Here is a 22,591-nt window from a genome sequence, read left to right on the forward strand (position 1 = left end):
GTGGGAAAAGAATAGGCAAAGAGAAACCCTGTAGAACAATTTTGTAAAGCTGTAAAATAAATATGTAAATAAATAGCTCCAGTCCAAGGTGCTTGAGTACTGATCAATGCCCAGGGAGTCTGCAGCATTGAGGGCTTCCTCTTCATGGTAGAGGATGTGTTGTTCATACCCCTTGCTTCACAGTTCTCAGCGACAAGTTTGAAGAGTACTGTTGCTCCTGGTTGATTTGATCATGTGGCTTTGGCTCCTGTATTGCTGCTTGTGCACTTCTCATTTTAGAGCAAAAGTATCTTACATGTCAGGGTTGTCTATTGTACAGCCTTTTGGGTACCTGCTGATGAAATATTCTCTGTCACCTGAGACAGCCTTGGCATTGCTGCAAGCCCTGTGAAGCAAAGCTGCTGGAGAGCTGCTGAGACAGGCTCACTGTCCCTGTTGGGAGCCGTTCATTCACCCTCATGAGGGCACAGCTCAGTCCTAGGCATTTTCCTAGGCTCTTGATGACAGGTTTGTCAGCTGAGTATGCTTGGGCCACACGAGGCATTTCTTCCTTGGTCTTTTGATGTGTGTAGATTCATCCCTTGGCCAAATGCAGGAACAGCAACAGTGGCATTTGTCTCCTCTCAAATAGCCTGGGAAGAGCCTTGCACATCTGCAAGATCTTCAACTGTATATTTCAGCACATATGCAAAAGCTCCTAGCAGGCAGCACAGGGAGTTTGGCAGGATGTCTGACACTGAGCCTCATCTCCCTTCCAGTTCATTTGCCCTGTTGGGCCTACCAGAGTGTGGTGGTGCTCCTGCCCCGGGAACACTGGATTTCCACTGCAGCCGAGCTTCAGTCTTCCCTGTTTTTGATGACTCAAGCTTCTGCCAGCAAGTTACACGATGTTCTCTGTCACACTGCAAAAAGGAAGTACACGTGCAGTGTTATAAAGCTTTTGCCAGCTTGTAGGCAAGTGCTGAGGAGTGGCTGTGAATGTGCAGTCACTCATATCAGCTGTGATGCTGATGTCTTCTAGTTGTATTTGCAGGCCTACCCAGACATTGATGCTTTATCATAGCTTTGTTCTCTACTGTCAGAAGCGTTGCACTGCAAATTTTCCAGCTTAGCTAGCATGCGTGATGTAAATCTTTGCTTGTATGGCTGCAAATTTAGTCAGTATCTCTGAAATTGCTCATTAGCTCATGCTGGGAGAGGATGCAAGATGTTGGCAGGTCTGAGTGCGCATCGAACCTTGGGGTGAATGGAGACTCAGAAAAATTTGGCAATGTGGATTTTGCTGCAGGTAGATAACACAGGCCTGATATCCAGCACCTGAGTACATTTGCCATCAAGTTTAGCTTACTATATAGGATTAATTCCCGTTGCAGAATGGTTTTGCTCTATGTCCTGCTTGACTCCCTTCAAGAGGCGGCACTGCAGGAAAAAGCAGCCACCTGAGCCAGCTGTTCTTTGAGCTGAGGACTGGGCTTATTTTCCAGAGAAAACTCCTTGGTGTATTGACTGGTCTAAGTGTGATGCTAGCAGCACTGCAGGTATGTAAAAGGGAATATCCCCCTATTTCCACTGGAGAAATGGTGAGATTTATTGCAAGGGCTTTTTCTGAATGTGTCTGGGACTACTTGTGTGGCTCTTCCTTTGGACTTGAAAAAGTCAGCAGAAGGATTACTGTGGGTAATGAGAGGGAAGAACATCAGGAAAAACTAAAGGAGCTTCTCTTGTTTAGCTTAGCTAAATGGAGGCTGGAGGCGATACAACTGCTGTCTATGAAAATGCTAAGGTGAATAATAGGGATTTTCTGAAAAGAGACAAAATTATATGAGAACTGAAGGTATATAACTGGGCCAGGACCAAAATCAAGCTAGAAAAAGAAAGGTGTCTCCCCATCATTATAGCAGTCAAGTCCTGGAAGAGCCTTCCTACCAATGTACAACACTTTCTTCCAAAATGGAGCTTGGTGTGGTTTGAAAAAGCTTTATACAGTATGATGCCAGTGGCAGACTTCTGTCACCAGGAATTCTATTCCTCTAGTATATCTGTGTGTTAAAATTGCTTTAAAGTGACAGTTATTTTCCTCTCCAAGGGAAGGAGAGAAAACGTGGCATGCACGCAAAGCATGTGTCAGCAAAGTGTCGAGGGTCCATCAACCTTTTTGTGTGTTCAGTGGCTTGCTGAGGTCTCTGCTGAGCTGGACACTTAATTGTAATACATACATGTATTATAGACAAAAATAAAATTACACAGGGCAACAAAAACAAGTTAGCAAGCATCCAACAGAAAATCAGTGCATTAAAATCTAGTCCTTTGTCCTCAGGGACTGGTACTGTCACAGTCTCCAGGGCTGTGTGTTATGCTTTCTCTTGGGAAGTGCAACAGCAAAGCAGCATCCTGTGAATCATGACATGCTGTGAAATATGGTTTTAAATTTCACAGAAGAGAGATCTGTTGCAAAAGTCTTGTTTGTTCTAAGTTTGCTCTTTGTTTCTTCCATTGTCTAGAGGGACTTGGATATGGGAATATTAATATTTTATGCCGATTCACAGACAGGTCCTTTTTCACTCAAGTCCCTGCTAGCAGACGTTCTTTCTCTCTTGCCTTTTAGAGGGTTGCTATTACCCTCCAGCTGTCCCTATTTTCCTTTGGTTAGGGATCCAGTAGAAGTTACCTAAAAAAAGAGAAATTTCTTTCACATCTTATTGCATTTTTTAAAAGAATTTGATCATACCTCAGACCTCAAGGATTCTCCACAGGTTATATTTGGATGGACTTGTGGCTGATGGTCAACTCCTGTGAAGGGGAACTTTCCTGTTCCCATCTCCTATCCCCTGTCATTCCCTATTTTCTCAAACTATAAAGAAGGCCTGTCTGCCACCTTTAGCTTCTTTCTGAGACTATTTTCAGAATTCCTACTCTGGTTATTAATGTAGCAAGGCATCCTCAGTGTTTTTTTAACTGCTGATGGTACCATGGGTGAAAAGGAACTGTCTGCTTCTTTCAAGTTAATGATGGAACAATGATGACTGGTTTTTTTAATTTTCTTTTTTCATTTGTTTGTTTGTTTGGTTAGTTGGTTTGTTTGGTTTGGTTTGTGAGCAGCTAGGACTTTAAGGTGCCAAAAACTTTCAGATATTCTGCTTTTTTATTCTGATAAATTCACTTCAAAAATATTTATACGTAAGAGAAAACACTTCAAAATTAGAAGCTCATAGAGCCCTGCATGATTCTCTTTTCAAGACTTGTTCTGTAGCAGTTCTCTCCAGAGCATCCACATTTTCTAAGACAGGAACATTACCTCATGCCCGAAGCCTACCTGAAGTCAATGAAAGGTTGTAAATTGACTACAGTGGATATGGGGTCTAGACGTCTCTCACAGTTCTCCAGCAGGTTAAGCAAGTGTAGTTAACTAGAAAGTATTGGTCGTGTATTTTATTCTGAATAATATTTTATTTTACACCTTTAACGTTAAAAGGGCTCAAGAAAATGTTCTGGAGATAGGAGATTAGGTGAAGGCAGTTGATTGTCCAGGTTGGATGCAGACATGGTTTGTCATCTTTTAATTTCCCTACTGAAATGAATTTGGCATGCTTTGTTAGTAAGAAGTCAATGAAATAGTTTGGATATTACAGGAGGTTAAGCACATGTAATTCTAGCAAATCAAATCAGGGCCTGAAGTGTTAACATACAATAACTGAGCCCATTCTGTAAAAATGATAATTCCCCATTGTAGCTAAGATATTCTGGATTCCTTCTTTCAGACTTTTTTTACATTCCCTGCTGTAATTGTCAGAATTATGTATCATAAAGTATTATGTTCTAGAATTAGATGAGTAATCGTCTTTAACTGTTCAGTGAACATCAGTCTGTATCAAACTTACTTCTGCGACAAGGCATTGTTCTTCATTTCTCCAGTTTTTGTTCTGTTGTAATCAGCTGTATGATTACAAAACTGTGAGACCTCCATGTTCTCTGGCAACCAGTGCTCATGTGCCCCTTCTCCTACTGCACATGTAACCCGGGTGCAAAAGGACCTTCTTGCATGCACAAGGCTGCTGATGTCTGGAGTGTCCCATGGGGAAGACACAAGCAAGTAAACAGAGTAGGCTGTTGAGCAGACTGTGCTTGCAGAGGGTTAAGAGTCAGGACGGTGGAATCAAAGGGCATTTCATTTGTGAAGCACCTTCTACCTGTTTGATCTCACTGAGAAAATTTAAGGCCTGTACAATCCTGTACCATTCCACAGCCCAGTTAATTACACTTTGGAGCAAAGAAAGTAGACTGAGTTTGTAGTAGTGCTCGCAGTGTTTCAACACACAGCAAATTTCATCTTGTGAGTGGGAACATTCTCTTAGCTCCAATAAAAGGAAGACCGCATCTAAACTGCTTCTTGTCTACACCTATTGACTGCTTTTGCTGTTGCTTAACAAGGGACCTGGCATCTGGATGCCTTTCAAATGGTCAAGGAGAGAAAAGGTTGCTTTCTTTTTTAAACAACTCATGCAAAAATGTTTGGATGATGTTCTGCTATCCTTAGTGCTCCCTGTGGGTTATCTCAGTCCTTCTTTGTACCAGGCCCTTTTGGTGTTCTCAGTGGCACTTCCCACAGGTTAACAAAGCAATGGCCATGCTGCCTCAGGACAAAGTCCATCTTGCCCAGAACACTGTCTCCACCAAGCAGTGCATGCTTGGGTGAAGAAGGTAAGAGCGATCACTGCCCTCAAGTAATGCCTATTATCCCAGCACTCATCAGTTTAGGGCATTTATGGGTAAGAGGTCCTGTCCATACTGCTGTGTTTAATGGCCATGAATGACTGATCTTCCTGGAATTTATCTAAGCACTTCTCAAACTTGCTCAACCCTTCAGCCTTCTCAATGTTCTGCGGCAGGGAGTTCCATAGTGACATCATGAATACTGCAGAAAAAGGCTTTGATTTTGCGTCTTAAGGTAGTGAGGTGAGCTGGGTTATGATTCATAGTGTATGCTTCAGCGTGATGAGGAGGTCATGGCTACAGAGTTTGCTGCATGATGCAGAACTGCTGGCTAGCTAAATCCTCCGACAAAGGCAGCACAATGCTGAGGGCCCACTAACAGCTGTGTTTGGGAACCCAGCCTGACACGGGTGATTTTCACATCTCTCCAGTGATCACTGTCTATCACTGCAGCAACTTGTCCAACATAAGCTCTGTCCACCAAGCTGGGTGCAGACATGCCCCCTCACTTCCTTGAGGAACAGGTGGAGCCACAAGCCAGGCTTCCCTGTGGGGAAAGAGTGATCAGGTTGATACTCAGCCTGAATTAGGTGAAATTAAAATGTCTTGTGGACAAAAATAGAAAACAAATTATATAAGAGAGGGAGCAACTGAGAGTCGGTTTCTCTACTGAAGCGAAAATCACTGGAGGGGAGGCAAAATGAGCCCTTGGCTCTTCTTGATGTAGAATTGAATAGGCCCCATCCATTTTTCTAACTTGTCTTTATCTACAAAACTGTGACTTTTTTTTTAGTTGCAAGCAATGCTGCAGTGATTCTGGCTGTGCCCTATAAGTTTCAGCCCTTGCAATGTGCTCTGCCTGGGGAAGGAAGCAGTTGCTTCCCAACTCAGCTGTGCTTTCCTAAGGGGCCTTGATAACATTTATGCTCTTGAATCTTCCTGGCTTTCAGTTTGGTTCTGCATGAAGTTCAAGGGATTTATTTTCAATGTAAAATACTTTGCATCCTGGCGGTGAACTTGCTTCCCTCTGTCTGATGCTGAGGGATCTAAGGTAACTGACTTTATAGATGGAAAAGGGATGGTATTTCTGGTGAGGCACTCATCACCAAAATTTTCACTCTTTTTTTTGTTTTACCCTGATGGTTTCTATTATGTTTACTTTTGAATCTCATCTATTTTTCTGTAGGAGACCCTGGAGTTATGTCTGTGTTAGGAAATCAAACATGTCTGGGGCTGTCCTAACAGGAGGTGGTCCATGTCCATGGCATTAAATTCTCACCCCTCCAGCACAGAGTGGCCAGTTGTTGACTGTACTTCACAGACTGTACCAGGGAATATTTGAGAGGCTTCTAGACGTCCTGGAGCAAAACTGTGTCAGCAACCATGGTAACGAATTAACAGTCCAGGTGATTCAGTTCCAGTGGTTGGGAACATTTCCTGGCACTACTTAATAGGGATGACTGCCAACAATTAGGGTATGGTTTGCAGGAGAGCTAATGATTTTGACTTCTTGGTAAGATATTGCTGAAAATGTTGGTATTTCTTATTATTGACTCGGAGACATTTGGAGAGACATCTTTTGCACAAATAAACAGCCTTGGATAAGAGAGGTATGATTCCCTGGACAAGAACTGTGGTTTTTGGGAGTTTACTGTGAGTGATCATAAAAGAGGTGGGAGAGGATTATTTCAGGATGCTGACATACCTGTGATACCTCACTGTTTGCTTGGCTGCACTGTGTGGCATCCAGCAAGGAATGCTGGATCACCATGAGCAAAGGCTAGTTCAGAAAGACTGGGGTGTCACTGAAGCAAGAAGGTCCAAGTGACCCGGAGGAACTATTTCAGAAAAGGCAGTGAGGTGGAACCAGGCTGTGTCTCTGTGGCATATGGCTAGCACTCTTTCTGAGAGCTTAGCTCATTTAAGTCCAATACCTATGCTGTCTGATCACAACTGGATTTAACTCTCTAGGATTGAAAGTTCAGGAACAACATGACATATATAAAAAATTAGAGATCAGGACAGACTGTTTCAGTTTATTTCAAGCATCCATCAGGAGTTTTTGTTGGTGTTGTTATTATTCTTTCATAAAGCTTGCCTGGGGTTTTGTGCCCCAATCAGGGGATATTTCCAGCTCCATTCAGATTTAGAAGGACAAGACTGAGGGAGCTCTGGCTGTTGAGGGAATGCGGGAAGATGATATAAAAGTAATCATTTGAATGTGCAGGTGTTTGGCAAAAGAGAGCTTTAAAGATTAAATTCTACTGGGAAATAAACCAGCAGCCAGCACAACTCAATGCCTCATGCTCCTGACAGTGGTCTCTGCTTCCAGTAGCAGATTCCCAGTAGCTTTGTACGCAGCAAGCAGTTATATGGTAATAATTCCAAAGTTTCTTTAAAAAGAAAAGTTTTCTAATGCTTAAGGGCAAGAACTGACTTGTCTTGTGGGTTTCATTAGTAACTAATACATTTTGGTTCTACTGTATCATAAAGTAAGTCCCAAAAATTTAGGTTAAAACCTGACTTTTATTGGTCCAGACATTATAAAAAAGTGTTGAGTACCAAACGCTTTTCTCTTCCCTAGCCTTTTGGAAGACTGGGGTATATTCTATGTTTTAGGAGAGAGGGAATGTCTTTCAAGATTTCATTAGTCTGGGGTTTGCTTCATAAAAAATTTTGATACTATCTTGGGATCTTGAACACTGTCATGCTGTGCTTTCCTGAACACAACTGCACCCTGCATTTCAAACACATATCTGGGTGGCATTTCTGAAAACCACTACAGATTCATAAATTGGGAAAAACAAAGTTATGCTGAGCGTGGTCTTACTTTTGCTGGCTAAAGGTCAGAGAGAAAATGTTATTAGGAAGAGCTCATTCATCTTCTGTATATTGCAGCAGCTCAATATTGCAGCAGGATAAAAAACACTTGAAAATCTCTGGACACAGCTTTAGGAGTTCCAGAACATATTGATAATTGAGATAATAAAAATGATATTCTGTGACTGATGCCAGATTAGGGAAAATCTTGATTGAGAATTGGTGGGCCTCTGCTAGTTACTGGTTTTTGTTGTGCTGTACCTGGGCCAGCCTCTGGGAATCAATTTGACAGCTGGTTTGTGAGTCAAGAGAGTCAGATGAAGCCTTAGTTTTTTAGGTCTCTGGAAGTGACATGTGGTTCAGCATGAGCTGATTTTTTTTTTCCTTATCTTTCCTGTCCTTGGTTGGCTAGTAAAAAAATCAAGAGAAGATCATCTAATGCCTGAGGAAATAGAAATTCCTTATATTCAGGTGTATTCAATTGTGGTTTTAGGCCAAGGAATGTTCCTCATTCACATATCTATTTATTGCAGCTGTGAGGATCATCAGATGATGCCCAATTATTTTGGAAAGATATGTAGATAGCAGTGGCATGTAGCAAATTCTTGAATTATGAACTGGGTTTTTACAGAAACACACAGCACAGTTTACAAAACTCCAAAGGGAAAACTTTGTTAGGTAGAATTCATGTACTGCTTTTGGAGTCTGAGCAGTGCAACTACCACAGAGTGATACAACACTTTTAGGAAAGAGAAGGCTTTCTTTGGAACCTTGCTTTTATCTCTCCTTTCGGGAAGAGGCATAACTCATATCAAAATGTTAAAACTGCTGTACTTTTTAAAGAAACTGGGTTTTAATTGCAGGTCTCAACCTGAATGCATCCAGTACAAGTATGCAGCCTGTGGGAATAGAGCAGCAGTATTTGCATTGATTTCAAAGGTTCTCTGCACTAGAGTTAAAAACTTTGTAGGACACTTTGGGCAGTTACCTATCAAAACTCATGTTTGACAATTCTTCTCTCAGCAGCATAAATAGAAGTCAAGGGAAGACGGAATTGTAAAAGAGTACTTTGTGCCAAGTTATTGCATGCTTGATCTTTTATATATCTTTTTTTTTCTTTTTTGTGTGGAACACTGTAAAAAGGAACAAGAAATGAGGTAAACTCCACACAGTATTTCAGATCTGCATGTGGAGATTTATATTCAAACTGTAGAAGTGGTAGGTCAGAGACTGCTGTTTACATCAGTGCTTGATTAGAGGGAAAGACTTTTTTCAGAAATCATCCAACAAAATGGAACTCTGTGGTACTGTCATTCCTTGAAGTGAGGAATCAGTCCTAATCCTTTCAGACCAAACTGACAGCAATTTACAAAATGCAGCCTTGTTAGTGTGATGCCTGCACAGTTTTCTTCCTTTCATCTGTTCAGTAAGGTTTAGATTTTCATTTTTCTGTAACTGGCATTTGATTCTGGGGCTTCAGCTTACATCAGTCACAGCCTTTCAAACCCCGTGTCTTTAGTCCCTTGTACTGAAGGCCAGTGTCTTGTAGCAGCAATAGTGTGGGGAGTAGGACCAGGGCAGTGGTTGTCCCCCTGTGCCCAGCACTGGTGAGGCTGCACTTTGAATTCCATGTCCAGTTTTGAGCCACTCACTACAAGAAAGGTATTGAGGTGCTGGAGCATGTCCAGAGAAGGGAAACAGAACTGGGGAAAGGTCTGGAGCACAAGTCTTATGATGAATGGCTGAGGGAGCTGCGGGTGTTTAATCTGAAGAAAAGAAGGCTCAGAGGGAACCTTATTGCTCTCTACAGCCACCTGAAGTAGTTGTAGCCAGGTGGGGGTTGGTCTCTTCTCCCAGGTAACAAGAGACAGGACAAGAGCAAATGGCCTCAAGTTGCACCAGGAGAGGTTAAGGTTGGACATCAGGATTATCGAGCACTGGAACAGGCTGTCCAGGGAAGTGGTGGAGTCATGATACGTATTTAAAAGACATGTAGATGTGGCAGTTGGGGACATGGTTTAGTAGTTGACCCGACAGTGTTAGATTTATGGTTAGACTCAATAATCTAAAAGGTCTTTTCCAGCCTAAATTATTCTATGATTCTATGATCACTTGAAAGTGTGACAAGAATGAGTCTCTCCTCTCGGCTAGATGAGATTAATGAGGCAGTGTTAATTAGCTATGTTCACATTCTGCAGCACTCTGTGAATGCTGCCTTTTTCATATGCACAGAAGTGGCAAAATACAGCCCTGCCTTGAGGGCAATTTTTGAAGCCCAGTTTGGAGATTTAACCACACAGTTGCAGTTCAAACCAGTGACAATTGTACCCCTAAGCTTTCAAACCCTGCTCATGCTCTGAACAAAACAATCTAGACACTTCTGACTCTGAAGTGAAAAACAAAAGAGATGTTTGGCACTTCTGAATAAGTTAACATCTGCTCATATATTAGTTAATTAATAGAGCAGTATTAATCTTTGGAGAAGATCTAAAAAATAAAAGGAGATAGTACTGCTGACACAAGACTTGCTCAGGCTGCACACTGATGCTCACTGAGCTGCATTTTTAAGCTTCCCATTGACTTCATTCCATCTATCTAAGGGCCCAAGTATAACTTGTCCACATTAGTCACACTTTGTCTGGTTTTAGATAAGATTCAGTTTGTCTTCACCCCTTCTAACATTATGGAAGTAGGATTACAGTCTGTTCCACCTCCCACCAATACTTACATATATTGGTTGGCCTTGCATATGTGTATTTGACAACCTGACCCCCTCCATTGTTCAGAATTAGTTAGAAATTATGGGACTTCAGCTATTAGTCATTGTAAGGTAAATGTCTTGAACTCCTTTAGCAGTAGTATCTATACAACTCTTCCAATACTAAACATTTTTCTCTAACAACAATTCTGTTGGAAAGGGACAGTGTATTGTCACCATCTTACTGAGATACACGAGTTGAATTTCAGCGCCAGATTCAAACACATACATTCAGGTGTTGGCATGTTTGGAGGGTATCTAAGCTCCTGCTACAATTGATGGAGATCTAGTTCATCAAATCCCTAGAGCCTGGAGAGGAGTTGCCTTTACCTTAAGATGGATATCTAGTGGCTCCTCAGTGAATCACAGAATGTTTGAGGTTGAACAGACCTCTAAAGGTCATCTAGTGCTCAAGCAGGTCCATCTAAAGCCAGTTACCCAAGATCATGTGAGATGGCTTTTGTATGTCTTCAAGGATGGAGACTATACAACCTCCCTGGACAACTTATGCAAGTACTTGCTCACCCTCACAGTAAAAATGGGTTTCCTTACTTGTGAAGAATCCCGTGTGAATATGGGACTCAGAGGAAGTGTGACAGGACACTTCAGCTGCACCTTCAGCTACTCAGCATGGCATGATGCAGCAACAAAAGTGGAGTACAGTCATTATTCTGAGCCAGCTCTGAAGGTTTCTTTAGGAATTAGCTTGATTAAGGATCGGTAAATGAAGGACCTCTGCACCACATGCTCTCGGGCAGGGCAGATAAAGCCACAGAATGGTTTTAACAGAGCTAAGAATTGAACTCACTTCTCCAAAAGGCCACTTTTCTTATTGTTTTAGCCAGTGCACCATTCCTTCTCTTTATTCCACTGGATAGTATGGCAAAAATGTCTGTATATATTCACTCTGTAAACCAAAAGTTATGTCAATTGGTGGGTGACGGAGAATAAAACATTCATAAGGCACAGAGGTCTAACTTGTGCAATTGGTATCAAATTGTTCAATAAAACACACACAGGTAGAGCAGACTGCAAATATCACTGTATTGACATAACATGCCCAATGGGCCCAGTGACTGAAATGGCAACCAAGCTATAGAGAGCACACCTGCCCAGAGTTTAGAGAGAGAAATGAACAGAAAGACAACTATGAGCAGCTAATACTCAATAAAGATAAGTGTTAGAGAGGCTATTTAGATAAGAGAAAAGGGAGAAGTGTCTCCTTTGCTGAGAGATGTCTTTATTGCACTAGGTTTGGAAAGGCACTTCATGATCATTAAGAAGCCTCTTGTTTTATTATAGAAGAGGAAACACAGAAATAAGAAATAGATCTCTGAATCTTCCTGCAAAAATTACCAGAGCAGTTACAGAGATTAAGGTAGTTTTAAACAAAATAAATTCAACTGCCCCAGAATTCTGAAATTAGGCTGGACATAGCAATGGATGAGAAAAATACAAAAACGTATATTTTCCTCAGTGGTTTTAATTTTTGCATCTGGGCACCAATACAGTTTAGCATCATAGAATCATTAACGTTAGAAAGCACCTTTAAGATCATCAGTTCCAACTGTCAACCCAGCACCACCACCATGTTCACTATTAAACCATGGCCTCAAGTACCATATCCACATTTTTTTGTACACCTCCAGAGATGATGACCCCATCACTTGCCTGGGCAGTCTGTTCCAATGCTTCACAATCCTTTCTGTGAAAAAACAGTTCCTAATATCTAATTCTAACTAATCTATACCTACCCTGGTGCAACCTGAGGCCATTTCCTCTTTTCTTGTCGAATTTCATGTGCTAAAATAGGGAGGGAAAGTGGACAGTCCAGTTATCTCTGTCTCAACTGGACTCGAGTGATGCTGAAAAATCAGTCGGCAAACATTTCCTCTGTTTTATGTCCTCTTGTTTGTGGTGTCACAGAAAAGCACCTGGTCCTTTATTCAAAATAATAATAATAAAAAAAAAAAATTAAACATTTTCCTGCTGTTGCAGGAAACAACAGCACCTGAACATAAATTGTGTTGCTACCTAAATCCAGCTTAGAAGATGGAATTTCTGTGCTAGGTTCTAGTTATAGGCAAATCACTTGCTACAGACATGCTTCTACGCAGTCTGTTGTAGGATTTGCAAACAGATTTAATTTTGCTTCTTTTTTTTGCTGTGCTAGGGCAATATGAGTGAGTGAGCTCAGCAAAACCATGCTCAGTTATTTTTATGCTTACTCTGTGGTATTTTTCTGGAACAGCAATTTATAGGTGTAGCAAGCTAAGGCTCTTGTATTGGTATTTTGACTCTTTATTTACTGATGATAATGTTTAGCTAATTTTGCTCTCTGCTGTACTGGACTCTGTAACTGCAATGATCCAGAGAGTGATTTGTGCACAGCCCATGGTTCATGGTTCTTTTTCTGCGTCATGGTACTTTCCACTGCCTGTGATTTGAACAGCACAGGCCGTAGTGAAAATGCTAGGTAAGAGCTTCTACTTATATGGAGTGATTTCTATTTTTCCTCTACAGCTGACTGCTAAAATTAATGCTATGGTAAGTGACTACAGATGCTTTAGGCCATCATTAAGGTCCCTTTGGTTTAGTTTATTGGGAAGCTGAGTGAACCTCTGGCCCGAAGCGGTAGTATCTGCGAGAGTCAAATACATGACATTGTACTGCATCTGATGGTCAGCGCATGACACACCTATTCCAGCCAGCTCTGTCCTTTTGTGCTGTGGAACCAGGTGATCCTCCCTCAGCTCACCCCAGAGTTGCAGTCTTATGTGTATCAACCCATGATTACCTCAGTAGGTCAAACTTAATTCAAATGTGCAATTCTTTTTCATCGGGCAACAATAGTAGTAATGTGACATCCTTAAAGCCTTGTAATTGTTGTATAGGACCAATGCATTTTCAGGAAAGAGTACCTTCAGGATAAAAAACCATTCTGAATGCATATCTCATCCCTCCCTGATGCCTCCTGTTGCTTGTATTGTGGAAAGTCCATTTTGCTCAGTCCTGGATTTCTGTCTGACTTCCCAAGACCACTGCTAGCTTTTGAACTTCTGTCCTCTCTTGATGTACAGTTCCTGTCTGGACCTGAAGGAAGGATGGAGATCTATGGGGAATGACAGAAATGTTTGGTCTGGCCAAGTCTCACAACTGTTCAAAGAAGCTTTTCTTTTAAAGATATGAAATTTTTTATGTAGCATATAAACAGATTGTATTATTGTATTAGCAGAACATATTCATTACCAGGTAAAATGTTATTTCTCTGACACCAAGGACCCTCTCCCTCTCCAAACCTAATGTGTTCCCTCCCCTCTCTTGCCCCAGCCAGACTTTCAGACCCCGAGGACATGCTGCTGCCGCCGCTGCCTCCACTTCTTCTGCCCCAGCAGAGCTGGGATGAGGTCACAAGAATGCATCATTCACCTGTTATCTTGGTGGGGCAGTGGGGAAAAAGGGCACCTCTGGTGCTGAAAAGAGTTGGACTGAGAAGGCCTTTAGGTGACCCTTGCGAAGCGCAATAGAGAATATCTCTGAGTTATGGACACTTGCAGAGTATGCCAGAGTGTCTGAATGCTTCCAATTTTGCCTGAAATGAAGACTTCAGCCATATGTTCTGTAGCACTGCTTGGCTGTTGATTAAGTTTTTTTGTCATTAGATTTCTAATTGGTTCTTCTTCCCTTTTTTTTGGTCATTTGCAGCAGGTACTTGCTTTTTTATGACCCTATTGCACATGTGCTCAAGTGTTCTGGCTTGTGCAGAAACTTTTTTTGCAATTGCTTATTCTGTGATTCTTCTTTACAGAGCTGCAAGTTCACATTAACATCAATGAGTATCCTGACATATTTGCATTTTGTGATTTAAATGTGAATGAACAGATCCTCTTACCGATGTGCTCAGAGACATCAGTGAGGGGTGTGGTATAGCAGCCTGGGTGATGAAGATTTGTTATGACATCCTTCCTAAATTATTGAATCCATCTTGTTTTATGCTAATTAGATCTCTCTGTTTGGTGATAAAACCAGACCTGGCAGAAAATGGGAATTTAATTGCTTTCATGAAACATTTAGACAATAATAGACCTATGAACAATTAGTTACCTAGATTTACAATGCACAAGACTTGCAATCTCATTGATTTTTAAGCTGTTGTAAACTTAGTGAATAAATGAGCGATAAATGCAATATATTTGAGTTTAAATAATTTCTTGCAGTATGTTCTGGATTTTTGCAGTTAGAAGTGCTTTGGATTATCTTTATTATGAAGATCATGGTCTAATATAAAAATAAAAATGTGTGCTTTAATGAATTAAAACTGATTAAATTATTGAGAAGCTTGTATGGGATTTTATTTGATCCAATTTCATTGAATATTTTCCTTAATGATCTTTAAGAGAGAGGAAGCTGCATGATAATGAAAGTAGCAGAGAATAAATGGAGATAATAAATGCTACAAAGGGATCTAGACTGTGCTGAAAATTTGAGCAGAGAATAACAAACTGAAATAAAACTTAAGATGCTAAGTAGTAACTACAGAGGCTAAGGATCTGCAAGAGCAGAAACTCTATATAAATTGAAGAGAATTTGAAAAAGAAGGAGAAAATATGCTTGATTGCTGTAGAGACGGGTGCACAGAAAGGATTAAAAGGGCAATTCACCTACCCTGCCCTGCTTTGTGATGGGAAGAGCTGGGGTTGAACCTGTTGTATTCTTATGTTTTGGTTCATGTGAAATGTGTTACAGTTCAGAAAGAGGCTTTACCAGGATAATGTGAGAGAACTGTGAATCTTGCCTGCTGACACATTTCTGCAAACAGGTTCTGCTCAAATGCTCCAGAGGCACTGTATTTCAATACAAGCCTTGCATACAGGGTGTCTTGGGAGGGAGAGCAGGCATGTCTGTGAAGGTTTGAAAGGTGTGAGCTGAAAGGATCAAATGCAACACTAGCAAGACCAAATTCCATCCTGTCAGATTCAGCTGAGTTGTTTCAAGAGCAATATAAGGAGCAAATGAAAAAGAGATCCAAACTAAAACCTCTAATCCAAATGCTCCACATCTGTTTGGATTCACGTACAGACTGTGCTCACTTTTGTTTTAAGGAAAGAAGCTACTCTCTGGATGTGAACATCTCCTAGGTGGTGGTAAAGATCTCTTCTTGATTTTTCCCTGCCTTACAGATCCAGGGTCTCTTAAATTGGGTAGTGTTGGGTTTTATCCCTTTTTTCTGCCCCCACTTCACATGACCACTTCTCTTCCATCCCTCTGATCAGCCAAGATCAGCTTAGCAGAAATGCAAACCTGCTTTTCAGGGGAATTTGATTGAGCACATTGACCATGTGGCAGTGTAGGATATTAGGTCTGGGCCTGACCTGGACCACAAATGAGGATTAGCAGAGGAGAAACTCTTTTTCTAACCTGTATCAACGAACCATTGCATATTTTTTGACTTTGATTTCAAAATCAATGAAGTAGGATGCTTCTGACATTACTGCAATCAAGATATGGTGGTAAACTGGCATTGCTTGTTTGCATCTCCTTTTACCCATCACTCTACAGGCATGGTACCGCATCTGCCTAGCACTGTAGTTCAGCTCCAGAAGGTATTGGGAAGGACAGCCTCAGAGCTGTTCCAAATTCCCACCAGTGCAGTGGAGGTGTCTCTCTGCTGTGCACAAAAATGTAAGGCTTTATTTTAATTTTTAAAACCCTTTCTTTAAATGGAAGTAAAAAGATAATTACAGCATGATTCACAGTAGCAGTTGGCCACATTATCTTTGGGTGAGTGGGGAGAAAAAAGGAGTGGATATAAGGAATGGTTGTCCGATTTTCAGTTACTGACCCATTACTCAGGTGTGGTAGGTACTATGTGACCCTGTGTGATCCCTTTCAGTGCTTGCTATGGGCTTGAAGTCCAACACCAGAGACAACTGCTTCAGCCTGCCTTGCAGGCAGGGCTGCCTTTAGTAGCTGCTGGTAACCTGTGGTTTGAACATGGGCAGCAAGTGTCCCTGCTGTCCCAAGGCAGAGCCAGGGGCTCTGCCATGCTGGCTGATGCACAGATGCAACTGCTTGTCACTCTTTTAAACTAAGATGTTAGTGTCTATTTTGGGCTCTATAATGATTGGATCAAATGTAACGCTTTATTTCTGTGCCTCTGACAAATCAAGGCAATATTCTCACTTATTCCTAGTCTGAGAGTTGTCCTCTACTGCTTCCCAGAGTGAGGTCCTGTACTTATTAGGAACAGTATATATAAGAGTAATAAAAAGTGTAATATAAAAACTTGCAGCATATAAAAGACCTTTTTCCAGTATTTTATTTCATCTTGGGAGAACAGTGTCTCCCAGAAAGTAGCTTAGAGACTGACTGTGCCCTCATGCCCTGCTGTCATTGCACGTAGATCTAATTAAATTAAAGGTTCAGATTAACCAACACAAAGGTCTCTTCTGTAGGGCTCAGTCCAACGCTTTCTGTTGTATCTCATTCCATCAATTTATTCAGTGTCATGTCTCATTACTCTGCATCACTCACTACTCTCTGAACAATGAGACTAAAGTCATTCCTGCAGTGCCCTGGCACTGCCACAGCAAACAGTACTTGAGGGCATCAGGAGCTTACTCTCAGGACTGTAATGGCACCTCTGCAAAAAATTCAGATCAGGACTGCTTGCTGGGGCTATGTGAGGAAATTTGCTAATACACTTCTCTAGGAAGGCATTTATTGCAGGACAGAACTGGAAGTGTGAGAACATTGTGTAATACTTTTTTTTCTCTATAATAAGCTGACTGAGCTAAAAGTTTACTACCCTGGAAAATGCTCTCTGAAACCTAAAACCATAAACTTTGAGGTAAGGCTGAAAGAACTGTGTTGGACAGAAGGAATTAGAGAAGTTACTGAAGTGAGACCCAATAATCTCCAAATATGTAAATCAGAACTGCACTGACGGTAGTCAAATGTAATCCATATCCATTACAAAGATGAAGTAATTACCTTAAATTCCAACAAGGGAGATTTAACTTAAACGTTAGACTACATTTGCTACCCGTGCAGCAAGCTGAAGTCTGGAGTAGACTACTGGGGAGCCTGGGGCTTCTTTGTCACTGAAAGCTTTTAAGAGCAGACAAGCATATGCCAGGTTGGCAGAGACAGAGCCAATCCTGCCTTGTGCATCGTGAGGAACTCAATGACCTCTAAACCTCTTCCAGTCCGGTTTTCTTCAGTCCCTAGGAAAATTCTGAAAATATTTGTCGTTGTCTGATAAGCACAACAACAAAACCCCTTCCTTGGTGATTTGTCTGTGATACTTTTACTGGAAAAGTTACAACTTGTATTTTCAGGTTTGTGCTTCTGTACTTTTATAGGTGAGAGAGAAGATGGGCAAAGATAGAGGGTGAAGTACATTTTACTTAGTTGTGTAGTCTCTTAGTTACTTGTCTAGCTAACACAGTGAAAATATCAATACAGGTTCCAACTCTGTCATTTCTCTCAATCAGAAATTAAAATTGCTTCTGCCAGCTGGGTCCCTTCCTTTTATTTGATAAAACACCACCGAGCTGCTCATTGTTTTTCTTTGCTAGTCAGCCCAGAGATACAGCTCGTTGAAATTCTCAGAGTGGTTATTTTGTGAGAAATGCTATAGAATTGCAAGTCATTGTTGCTGGTTAAACAAATTCCTTTCAGCAAGTAACGATATTTTTGGCTACCCAATATCTCTTAGGTCGCTTCATCTTATTTGCAGTAAAAACAAGTGAGTTTTTTGAGTCATTACGGTTCTTTTCCCTTCTGATGACTTCTTAATAATGTCTTCTGTTGTTTGCCAGATACTGAAGCTGAATAAATTATTTACTGGGAATACATAATCTGAGGAATGTGCCAGCTCCTATTTGAAAATAGTTTTGAATCAGCAGGGATTTCTGCAAATGTGGCTGGTATTTATAAGTCGTTGGTAGATAGTCTGGAGGAACCTGCTGATGTCTGGTAAACCTCAACAATTCATTATTCAAATGCTGTAACTGAGCCGTTATGCCACAGTGTTTCTATTGCCTGACTACAGAACTGAAAAGTTTTAAATGGATAAATGGTGAATAACAAATAAGGAGTAATAGTCTCGTGTGCTGAAGAACCTTTTGTCATAAAGGTAAACACAAGAGCTTTCATCCTATAAGCAAAATCTCATTTGTGTGCACATTTGCAGGCATATGTACACCTTCATCCTATAACAGCTGTTTTGCATTCATGTGCCAGCTGCCCTGGTTCTGAGCCAGAGGAAGTGGAACAGGGCCCATCTTCCCCCTTCAGATTCCCTCCTACTCCCTCTTGGCCTCTGAGAGCCTGATGAAGCTGAGATACACATGGCAGGCTTCACAGCATGTTAGTCCCTCTCCTACCATGGGCAAATGTATCAGGGCTATCAAGGACGCTTCAGAGCCTACAAAAAGTGTTCATGTTTTTTCCCAACCATTTAGAGTAATTTTCCTCTGTTTGCTCAAAATATCTGCATGGGCTCAGCAGATGTCATGGATGCCCCATCTCTGGAAGTGTTCAAAGCCAGATTGGATGGAGATTTGAACAGTCCGGTCTAGTGGAAGATGTCCCCTGTACATGGCACAGACGTTGGAAATAGATGGTCTTTAAGGGCTCTTCCTACCCAAACCATTCTATGATTCTATGTGACATGAGGCCTCGGATAGAGCCACAGGCTTCAGAAGCAGCAGCTGGTCACCACTGGGACACCCTGCAGTGCCCACAGTGATGGGAAACGTTTGTGACTGGACTACTGAAGCCTGCTTTTGGTGGCTGGGGGATAATAAGGTATGCATCCTACAGTGTGTCTTGGCAATTCACAAGCTCAGAGTTTGCTTGAGTGATTCTTGCCAGCTCCTGCAAGAAAGCAGACAGCAAAACTTTGGTCAGCACTTGCTAGTCAAAATCCATTTACTCACCAAGAACCACTGATATCTCGGCTGAACTTTTAGAAATCTCCTTGTCCCATTGCTAACTCTGCACACTGGGTGCTGCTCCATTCAGCATCTGTTACATCCTCCTGGCGACTCTGCTTCTTCAGTATCTTCTGGTTTCCTAGTGCTTAGACTTTGATGGATATCACCAAAAACATGCATCTTTTTATACTGATTTCTAATACAGTGTGCATTTTTACACTAGTATTTGTAATATTTCTATTACAAGCAATCATTATCCTTTCTCTTTAGGACATGCAGGAATCTTTATCTTTGCCACAGTGCAAAAACTTCAATTTTCTTGCTGTCTGCACCATTGATTCCTCACAATTCATATCCTCTAGTTGTTATGGAAAATTTGAAGCTTTCAGTACATTTGCATATTTGAAGATACTGCAAGTTTTTTGAGACTTTCATGAGGGAGGACAGGGTTCCCTCCTTTTTTCCTAGTTTGTCTGGGTTATCTTCATTTCTGAAAGAAATATAACTGTGTTTTCTGTATTATCAAATGAAACTATACCTTTTATCTATCATTATATTTCTTTACATCTTGTTTTTAATTATGAAGTTATTTGGTTTGCTACATTTGGAAATAGCTTATATTTCTAGGTAATTTTTTGTACTAATTGTACCATCGCATGATTATACCATCACTGAAGAAGCAATCAGAGCAAAGAATACCCTGCCATCACTGTACTGAAGGTCACTTAGGATATTCTGCCACAGAAAATCAAATCCTCCCTTAGCAAGCTTTACAAGATTATGAAAATATTGGAAGATGTTTTGGTCTTTTTTTGTCCTAGGATTGGTGAAGTGAAAAGTTGGCCATGTGCTAGCTTCCCCTGACCATCAAAAAGTGCAAGCATCAGCATCACTGGCCCTACTTGTTAATCTTGTCTGTGTAGAAAAGCCTTGATTTTTATCTTTGCAAACACGTATTTTTGCCCATGAACAAAGATGTATCACACATGGAACAACAGCTTCGGGCACTGTGGGGAACTTTTATGCCATTCTACTCCATATAGGTTATCCCAGAACAGTGTTAGGAGCTGTCCCTGTGAGGGGAACTGAGGGTTAGAATACTTCAGACCAAAGAGGACATGGTCTCTGGTCTCCATTGCCCTAATCGCTGAGCTATTTTCCCATAGGGAATGTCATTGCTTTGATCTAGTTTGGGTCTGTAGATTGTTATACCTGATCTACCGTACATACCTCAGTCATGGTACAAGGATGGTGTCTCATCTCTGAAGACAAATACCATAACTTGTCCTCTGCAGTATTCCCTTTTGGTGGTTTAGCCATCCATCATGTCAGGTGCTAGGTCATGGTAGTCCCTTGGAGTCTCCTCTACCTCCTCCATTGGTGCTTTGGAACTCAGGGCTATGTTTTCCACTCCTAACTGCAGATGCCTCGCATTTAGGTGTGACAAACAGGGGTGTGGCAGTGACAAAGTTCTTCTGTGGAAATAGCCCTTAGCACTTATCTGAGTTTAGCTAATTATTGAAGGGTTTGGGGTTTTTTTTACATATCTTAATAAAATATACTTTCTATGTTTGTTTCCATGTTAATCTGTGCATGTTCAGTTTCTATTTTGCATCCACTTCCTATAAACGCAGTAGGAAGTGGAGCCAGCTTTCTCCCAGCCACACTGAATTTCAAATGTTTCCATATAATTTGTCACTGCTCATTAGAATGATTCAAATTTTTTTAAAAAATGTTCATTATGGCTGTTTCCTGCAAGTGGCCTAGGTGAACATGAATGGAAGGAAGCTCTCTAATTTTGTATTTGACTCTTGGATAAAATTGTAATTATCAAATTGGGAAAGAAATGTCAAATTTCTCTCATTGGTCATGCACTCTCAGCCTAAAATAACCTGGTCTGAGGGAAATTTCAGCCTTGCTGGAACATAGCTCCCCTGGTGGACTGGGCCACTGGCAGCAGACACACATAACTAACAAACAAAAGTAACTGAATGGTAGATGACCGTGATTGCAGACTTAGGTGCTGTCGTATCATCTGACTTCATCATGAAACAAATGGCCTTATAATCAGATGCCCTTTCTAAGGACCAACACTCACCACTGACATACCTCGATTTCTATCCTTAAGCTTACCGTTTGAGTACTTTGTTGGATTAGAACCATATTTTTTTAGGAAACAGAGGGGAAAAAGTTCATATTATGACAAGATTATAAGTGAGATGGGAAAGGTGAGGTGACACCTGCAGTGGGAACGCTGTGCTTATTAACGCTACCTCTCATTGTAATCTGTAAATATAAAGCTAGGGCTGCCATGACTAGACTCTGCTTTTCTTTCACTTTTTGATAGAACATGTTGGTGATAAAAGCAAGGAAGCAGCTAAAATCATAGGAGCAGGCAGCTGAATATGAATATACTGCTTTTGGTGGGTGTATTTGACGGGCTCTAATCAATACCATCAGCTTGTCACTATTCCCTGTCTGTAGATACAAGGCACAGTGCTGCCATTTCAGGATGATTTCTGCCATTGGTAGGGAATTTGATCTATTTTACTTCTTCTGCCAATTAGAATTTTGACTTTCATGTGCTGGGCAATCCTGTCTTCACGTGTTTCCTAGAAATGATTCTCTGCTTTGGATTGTAACATAATTCTTAACACTTGGGGGAATTGTAGCACTCTGTAAGCTGTTAGGCTTACATTTCCCTCTGTAATGTGCTAAACAATAGCCACGAAAACAGAATCACTGGTTTTCCTTCATGCTTTTAGTTTCCTAGCTATCCAGACTTTGCCCAGCTCAGTGCACCTAGCTGTATTTAATTTAAATACAATGCAAATGCAGAGGCACATAAAAGATCAGCAGAATTAATTACATTCAGTGCTGGGAGAGTCATTGGGAAGCTTCTCATCAGCATCTCCTGCCCACTCTGCTCAGTTTGTAAGCTCTGGATGACATCTGACTCAAGCACTCCTTTAATTTATAACACTGGCAATTAAATGGCTGTTCTCCAGCCTCTGCCCTAGGGAATAGAGCTATAATAGGCTTTAGAGGTAAAGTTACTCTATTGCAGGATGAATTTTGTGTAAAACGCTAATGTTATCATGTTGATGCCCTTCAGCAAATACAGTTATTCAATAAATTAAACATTTTTATGATATTCTCCTTGACATTTAATAGCATACTTTAATAAGTTAATGGATGTATGCAAATTTTTTGTGCTGGCACCTAGTAATCCAAAGTAGTTCTAATTTGCAGGTGTTACTTGCTGAGTTTGTGCTGGACTAATAAAATTAACTGATCAAAGTCCAACACATTGTAGCTTTGAATACTTCTTTGATTTCTATTATAATTTATTTATTTATTT

This window comes from Manacus vitellinus, unplaced genomic scaffold (genome assembly GCF_001715985.3).
Source record: "Manacus vitellinus isolate BGI_N305 unplaced genomic scaffold, ASM171598v3 scaffold_2_pilon, whole genome shotgun sequence".
In the NCBI taxonomy this organism is placed as follows: domain Eukaryota; kingdom Metazoa; phylum Chordata; class Aves; order Passeriformes; family Pipridae; genus Manacus; species Manacus vitellinus.